General features: G+C 50.8%; 1 protein-coding gene across 1 annotated transcript in view; it reads right to left on the minus strand.

Annotated features, from left to right (window-relative positions):
- Nucleotides 1–8,175, minus strand: part of CLCN5 (chloride channel, voltage-sensitive 5) — a 40,809-nt gene extending 32,634 nt beyond the window's left edge. Inside the window, exon 1 of the mRNA XM_009334694.1 lies at nucleotides 8,031–8,175. The gene's annotated coding sequence lies outside the window, so the exon portion shown is untranslated. The remainder of the gene's footprint in view (nucleotides 1–8,030) is intronic.
- Nucleotides 8,176–8,420: the final 245 nt, after the last annotated feature.

Below are 8,420 nucleotides of genomic sequence, written 5' to 3' on the forward strand. Positions count from 1 at the left end.
CGCTCCAGCCCACAGCTCCCCGCAGCACCCCGCGCTCCCCGCAGCCCAGCTCGGCTCTCTCCTCGGTGGCAGTCTGAGCAAAGGCAAACAAACACCGGGCGAGCTGTTTGCATTAGGCAAGGGCAGTCCGGCCAAGCTGGTCTGGAACAATAGATGGTTTCAGAGGAACTGGGAAGTCTACCAACACAAGCCGAACACAAAGACTTGAATTGTTTTAGGGCTCGTTTGGGGTTCTCTTGTTGTTCTTTGGCACGTACTCACAGGGGCCCCGGGGAGACGATATTCCGTGCTCCGGTCTGACACATCCTCCCAGCAAGGTAACACGCGCTGTCACGTTTCACGGGTAACGCCAGAAAGCGGCGTTGCGAACCCTGCGAGGTTTGGCTTCCCCGGCACCTTCGTACGTCGGGCTGATGCAGCGTGTTACCGGATTCACTGCCATCCCGGGACGCTTACGTACTGACAGGCACACAGACACAGCCCATGTCCTTAAGTCTGCATTAGCATCACTCTTCTTGAATAATTCATCATTCCCCACGGCTTACGCCACTCAGCCCGGTACAGTGGAAAACTCGAGTGGAGGCAAACATCAATCGCAGCTGATTTCATCCTCAGCTCGTGAGTAACTACACTTGGCTTCTGAATAAAACCTTGTTTCTGGGAGCATTGTTAACAGAATCACACAAACCTGCCAGAAAAGCGTGTCTCCAGAAGCAAGATGTTCCAGTATTTTATTTATTAGAGTAAAAATCTCCCACAATCATCCACCGCTGATTAAAGAAACGGTTTGCTGCTGCAGATGCCTTACATAAAAGGGATTTCTAGAAATAAGAAAAAAAAAAAGCAGCCCATTTCTGCTGCTTTAACAGGAATTTCCACAGCTCACATCAGCTACACGCAGTCAGAAGACTTTAGGGAAGCAAAACATACTCGTAAGGCACATTGCAGGAAAGCTCCTTGGGTTTGCTCGAGAGGGCAGATCGGGATGGATCTTTTTGTGTTGGTTTTCCTGGAGGAGGAAGAGGAAGGAGGAGAACAAGCAGCCGAAGACCTCTCTCCTGGTGTTTTCCACACAATAATCATGAAAACACTTACAATGCAAGAAGTTTTAACGGCTTTGAACCTATTTATTTTTCCCTATTTATTTCTAGCAGATCCAATGAGAACACGGCGCTGTGTCTCACACAGATAAAGACCTCGTTACTCAGATGGCAATCAAGGCAGCGCAGAGTTGTTCCACCCCAACTCCTATACTAATTAGCAATTAGTTTTCCCCATCAGTACCTGGAAGGCATATACCTTGGTAAAGGCCTTGTACAACTTTCTAAAACCGGTATTTGTGAGAAAAGTTTTGGCAGTCATCGTATGCATAAACGCTGCGCATGCGGCTCCTAATCCGCGGGTACGCACACATTTAAACAAAAATCAAGCAGGAACGCGCTTTCCAAGTGCTTGGGGAAACAAAAAAGCAACAAGAGGGAGTGGGATGGGAACTCTGGAAACATCTGGCTTTCCGATGGGAGAGCAAAGGCCAAGGATATCCACAAAGTGCCCAGGCTCGTTAGTGCCATTACAGAGCCTGAGCCGGCCCAGCCGCCCGCAGACCTCGTAGGCTGCAGAGAATCATAGAATCATAGAATCATAGAATCATAGAATCATTAAGGTTGGAAGAGACCTCCAAGATCATCGAGTCCAACCGTCAACCCAACACCACCATGCCCAGAGAAGACAAGAAACGGAGAAGAGCACAGGGGGGTCCAAGTCCTGGGAAGATCTGCTCCCGAGAGTCACCCCATGAACAAAGGGCTTCAAGCAAACAGCTGATACCCTCTCGCTCCTGCACCTTGCTTTCCTTTCCGACAAAGGAGCAGGAGCCCCTTTTCCTTCCTGCGGTACCAACGAGCAAAAAGACGTTAACGAGACAAGGATGCGCAGGCAGGGCGGGCAGAGACCAGAGACCAGCTGAGACCAGGAGCCAACAGCCGTAGGGCTGTATCCCTGTCCCACAAAGCAGCTTGTGGTTTTTATCTAAATCTTATTATCTGCTTCGGTGTCTCCATCCGTGAAATGGGGGAAAAGATATTTACTTCTTGTGGAAATGGCAGGAAGTTGTTTTTGAACTACTTGCACGAAAGGTACCCGCGGGGCCAGGCTAGCGGCAGGGGTAATTCACACTGCGCGGGTTCACCCAAAACAGCCCTCCTTGGTGAAGTGAAATCAATTCCAGAAGCGGACTGCTGTGCTCACGTTCCCCATCCCAACACCGCCCTGGGAGCTTTCGCACCGCCACAGCCACAACCCCAGTACCTGCACAACTCGAAGCAGGTACCGACCGAGACGAGCTGCTCCGGCAGCGCGATGCGGCGAGCACACGGATGCAACCAAAGGCACTGCCGGCCCCATTCAGGACTGGCATCGGTCCTCCGAAAGCCAAAGAAACGTGTTTTTAGCAGAAAGTTCAGCTCAGCTGTCACTGGTAGCACCAGTAAATCACAACTCATTGTTAGAAACATATTTTCTTAGTTCCTTCCCCCAGTTATCCGCTGCATCAATTGGTCTCTCCAGGAAACCTCATTCTCCCTCCCTCTTCCCGGGCACACTCCAGTTCTTTGCAATATTAATCACGTTGGGTATAGTTTTAAGCAACTTCTGTTAAAACAAGCCAAGTCACATATACTTGTCAGCAAACAAGACTGTTTACAACGTTACTGGAATTAACAATTGTTAGGCTGCTAAATCATCTCTGGCAAACCAGGTCCTGTTTTGGCTGGAGGCAAATCCACATGAAAAACTTCTTACAATGACACGAGACAGCGACAGGGAAAGCTCTTGCACAGAGAGGAGTTACCAGCCAGTTTCTGCGCACGAGTGCGGCAGACACCAGGGGAAGCGAATGCACCAGCGCTGGGCACTGGCCTGTACGCAGTATTCACGTTTCCTACAAATTCAGCGGGGAAACAGGTTTCTAAGCAGTCACTGTCAAGGCGGTGCTAGTTCCCCAACCCATACAGATCCTTTCTTACCTTCAGAGCTTTCCCCGTTATCTGAAGGGGAATTTGAAGGGGAATTCTGAAGCGCGGGGTCCGCCACTTGCAGGTCGAAGGTGGGTTACATTTCCAACAGATAGCATCTTCTCGATACACTACACCACCTTGCTCTACTTCCTAAAAGCCGAGAAGCCATTCCTCCTGATAATTATTGATACGCAACCACAGCTCTCAAACCAGCCCCCCACGCCTAAAGCAGTAAACTCCTATTTAAACATTTTTTGTTGATATTGCCATTTTTTTTCTTCCTACAGTTGACTATACCTACAAGCTGGGTCCATACAGGTTATGGCTGTTGGAAGCAAACAGCCGCCTGGGAGACAGGAAAGGACAGAGAAGCTGGTACGCCGGTGTGCTGGAGAGGCCGAGCAAGGCATGCCTCCCCCGCCCGTAGACACCGGGGGACGAGCGTGAAGACGCACACAGCCAGACCGACCCCAGCGTCCCTCAGAACAGCCACGCTGCTCTTCTCAGAGGGTTTGATTTTTTCCTGTTTCACTGGGGCAAGCTTCTGTGACGCTTCAAATAACCGGCCTATTCAGAGAGGCAGACTACACCTTGGGTTTCCCAATACCCGCTCCCGTTCCCAAAGTTACGTGCTGCTTCTCGCTCCGCCCAGGCTAGACACCTCTGCTTCAAATCCACGGAGACGTGCCTGGCGTGAACCATCGCCGTTCACGTTACCAAACGTGCCAGGCCCTGCGCAATCGCCGTTCACGTTACCAGACAACACTTCGATTTGCATCTCTCTTGTGACGCTGACCGCTCACCTCCCATTTAGTCAACCAACAGGTTTGTTTTTATCCTCTTGTACAATGCTAGCCCATCATAGCTTTGCTCGAGCGTGGCTCCTCCTCCTTGTCCCCACCGCAGGAAGGCATCACAAGCGTGCCCGCCGACTCCGACGATGACGATGACGATTTTTCAGCTGTCTTTACCCAGAAACGGCACCTCCAGCAGCGTTGCAGATTTCTCAGCCGTCCGGTCGGGAGGACGACACGAGCCGTCGGGAGAGCGCGGGTTCAGATCGAAGCAGCCTGACCGGCGACTTTACTGGAATCATGGACATTTCAGTGCTTTTCTCCAGAAATCCCTACTTTTTTTTAAGATGCTTCATCATACAGAAACGCAGTAAATGCCGAGAAACAAGTCAGACCACCTTGCTTTCGCTGGGTTGTTTTTTTTCCTCCTAAACTTTTTGTAATTTCCATTTTAACTTTCAGTTAAGAAGCCACAGTCTTAGCTCAGACACCTCTTCCCTGGTCCTGAAGCATAACCACCACACGAGTCTCTAACAGCCAAAAGCTTCTTCGCAAACACTTCCAGCTCCTTTTCAGGTTCATGTTTTGACAAAAAGCAGCCTAACTTGAAAAAGCAAAAGACTAAGTTTACAGGCAGTTTGTGACCGTGCCACGCAACAGACAGTCAAGGGGTTTTTGCTATTGGCTTTTAAGCTTTCTGTATTTTCCAGAATAAATTCAGTTATTTACAGCAGTTTCCATACTGAAACACAACCGGCAGCTTCTCTGCCATTACCGCCCTCTTTGGAAACCCAGGATGGTGAAACGGGTTGACTAGCACGGCTCTGCGTAGGAGTATCGCCTGAGCTAGAGCCTTGTTTTCAAAACCTACCTGTGTAGCTGGTAAGCGATGACTCCGAAGTGTCCCCCGGCCGTCCTCAGGTTAGCAAATCTTCAACAACATACAGCCAGATGGCACTCACTCCATTCATCCAGCCTTTCCAATGCAAATGGGAAGAGCGCGATTAACACACGACCCAGAGTGAAATAGCCAGAATAAACGCAGGTGGTTTTCATCACGGAGACTGCTTCAGCATTAAGAACAGATCTGACGCGGTTTTCATCCTGAAAACATCAGAGTCTTGGATGAAGACTCTACAGCCACCTCCTGCCAAAATCTCTAGTCTTAAACTGGATCACAACCAAAGCTGTCCTCACAGCCAACTCCTCTCCTAGGTGAGCTCTAGGAAGCAGAACATCCCCGCGGGCCCCGTTTTCATTACGGAGGTAGGCTGCTTCTTGGACAACAGTTTCCAAGGCGAGACGGCCACAGACTGTGCTCGAGGAGCTACAGCCGAAGTCCGCGCTGACGAGAAGCGGAGAGGAGTCAGGGGCGCCCGGACACACGGCAGCGACGGCGCTCAAGCAGCCAAGGGCTGCAGGACCTCCCTCCATCCTCTCCCCGTGACGGGGTCCGGAGGGACACGCCCCACGACCTGCAGCTTCAGCCCGGCACGGTGCAACACGCGGCAGTTCACAGCAGCGTGTCAAACCAGCCACAGCACATCCGCCCCAAAAATCAAGTGGAAAAATGACTTGGATGCAAGACGAGAAGGTCTTAATAGAGAAAAGTCTTCAAGGCAGCATGAAAACCAATAGTACTGGCCAAATATGTTTTTTATCTAAAGCGTTCTTTTTCCACTTTATGGTAGGGAAGCGCACAGAGTATACGTGCTAGCCTTGTTTAAACCCAGACACGCTTCAAGGCTCAGTAATGTTTCTCAAATGCAATTCCTAATACTGCAACGGGCTGATCCCAAGAACTAGTCTAGCAAGAGGGGTATACCCTCTCCCCCATTCCCAAAAACCTGTCACGGCGCGGTCACCCAAGCAGCACAGCTCCCCAGACGTCACGCAGCCAGCGCTCTGCGGCCGTCTTCACCCGCAGACACTCGGCACACACATGGGTCCCCTGCGCCACAAGCCAGACAATTTCACACCCCAACGCGGAACCACTTGCCAGGCAGCAGCGTTTTTAAATACTCGTCCCCTCCTGTTCACCCCGATAGGGCAAACAAGAAAATAAGTCCATTTATTAAAGGTACAGATAATATTCTATTTCCCGACTAAAGTTAACTGTCGCCACAGAACTAGTGTTTTGTAAACTCGTTTCCACTTTTCAGGTTAAAAATGTAACTCCGAGGCACAAAGAGAACGTAAAGCACCCAACTTGGACAAAATCCTCGGTGAGAAGAGCCTCCTGAAAGCCTCCCCGTCGCGACGGTGAGGGGGTTACGGGAGGAGAACCGGAGCCCTGGCAGTAACTGCTGCTAATCTTCCCCAGGGAGGCGGCGTTCACGATCCGACGAGATGCTGCCAAACTGCAGGGAGAATTACAGCTGGCACGCACCGAATGCTATGAAACAGCCAGGCCCCCAGTGCTGCGCGCCCAAGTTACCTTTCCAACATCCCCCTCTCCACGAAATCCACCTGAGCTGCTCAGCGCACGTGATGCAGCGGATTTTATGCATTTTTGTCACAGCAATGGATTTCACTCTGCTCGCAGGCACCTCCTCAGGCTGACTGGCTATTCGATCCAAAGTATACACGCTCTTTCCTTGTACGGTTGCCAGATGTTTAAAAAAAAACCAACCCCAGAAGTTCCTGAAGAGGAGAGATAAAAATGGCATTTTGGAAGTGCTGAACTGCAGCCCAACAGGTCTGAAGCCCCTTGCATTGAACCAGAACAAGCTGGCACGCAAGCAACAGGGCTAACTCGCTGGCTGCAACGTTGAAGCAGCTCTCGGGACTCACTGAATTTCTACAGATGTTTCAGCTCCCTACAGAACCAGGACGCACGTTCGATAGCTCACCTTCCACCCTCCAACAGCAGAAGCTGCAACATTTCGGTGTGCAAATGTCCTGCAGCTACCCACGATGCCAGCGCCCTCAAAACACAAAGAGGTTTCCACATCCCCTTTGGGAAAAATTAAATTTGTCTAGAGAGTAAAGCAGCTACGGCCACCGAAATAAGCAGCCTGACCCTCTACTTAACTTCCAGCCAGGTTCTCAAGAGGCACCTTTAGGAGTCGAGCCTCGGCGGCGGCACGCCGGCCTCATCCACAGCCGGCAGCGGAGTCACCACGCGGGTTTCAGACCCTGTGAATGGAGACCTCCCATGCCGTTTGCTATAAAGTGTTCTGGAAAACGCAACTGCACATACATGTCATCAGGAACTGTTCAATGTATGGTCATGCAGCACTTAAGAGATCATGGACGCTACACAAACACACAAAGGATTTTCCCTGTATCGGTTATGGCCCTTACGGTCTCAAAGAAGAGCAGAAATGGACTGCCACTGACTGCAGCAGCATTTCTTTTATTTAAAACTTCTTAAAAAGCGATATTGTAGCGGGTGTCATTAAAAAAGAAAAAAAAAGGTAATTTTACGTACCCTGTGTAGGTCTCACTACCGTACTTAAATTTCTTGAGAATTTTCTGCTTGAAGCAAAGACCCATGAAGAGGCAAAAGGATCGTTAAGATGAAAATCAGGGACATGATGAAAAATCTCCCACCCCTCAAAAAGCCACCGGTTGCCTCTATCTGACCAAAGCGCTCATCTGGGTATTCTCATCTCCCCTAACTCTATTACCCAAGCATGCCTGTAGCGTCCTTTCTTCTGAATAAAACACGTATACATCCACTACACGGACAAATCCAAAGTTCAGTCAGTTGGCTGCTGAAGTTCGACTGAAAAAGAGCCGGACAGAGACAGAAGGAGCTTCCACGGCAGCCTGCTCCGTCCTGGAGACGACCCGATTCTGCCCTACAGCACAGCCACTTCTCTCTTCCCCAGGTGACAACAGTTTGCTGCAACAGCCAGCTTCCCCGGAGACAGTCTCACCCATTCCTCAGCCTTGAGAAACGAACGGCTGTTGAGGAAACCCTCGATGGTTTCACCCTAAGGATACAGGGACGCACACCCCACATCCCACCTTCCACGACACAGCCGTGCAGAAGCGGAACAGCTATGAAACACCGCCAGCGTCACCGCGACAAGCCCTGAAACACTAGTTACGGTGTTTTCACACCGCTTCACAGTATCCAAGCACTGGCCTCAAACCGAAAGCACTACAAAACATCTGCAGCGTGACAGCAACGGGCGTGCAGCGCCACAGAGGCCCAAATCATCTGGCTTTGTAGCTTCTCCGATGAAGCAGATAGAGATGCGCCCAGGGTTACCTTGGCTGAAGCGGTGTGCCCGGTCCCTCTCACGCGGCAGGCTCCCCAGGGCCCCTCATCTGCTCTGCCTTCGGATGCTGCCCAAGCTACACCAAGGAGATGGGCGGGATTCCACGCTCAAGGGACTCGTTCAGAAAAGGATCTTCCAAAATCAGGGCTCGCAGTCCTTCAGAAACAACCGCACGTGAAGCTGTGCTGCATAACCAAGAGTCAGTTGTTATTCCAGAGGGAATAATTAAAAGCGTGACGCAAGATGCACATAAATATTCAAACCCACGCTGTCAATTCTGCACTCGGGCACTCAGACCTGAATCCGAACTCCCGGACAAACCCGCTGGATGAGTCTAAGACCCAAGACCAGACAATGGCAAAATCAGCCGCCGCCAGCCC

The sequence above is a fragment of the Pygoscelis adeliae genome, unplaced genomic scaffold (genome assembly GCF_000699105.1).
Source record: "Pygoscelis adeliae isolate BGI_AS28 unplaced genomic scaffold, ASM69910v1 Scaffold412, whole genome shotgun sequence".
Lineage (NCBI taxonomy): Eukaryota > Metazoa > Chordata > Aves > Sphenisciformes > Spheniscidae > Pygoscelis > Pygoscelis adeliae.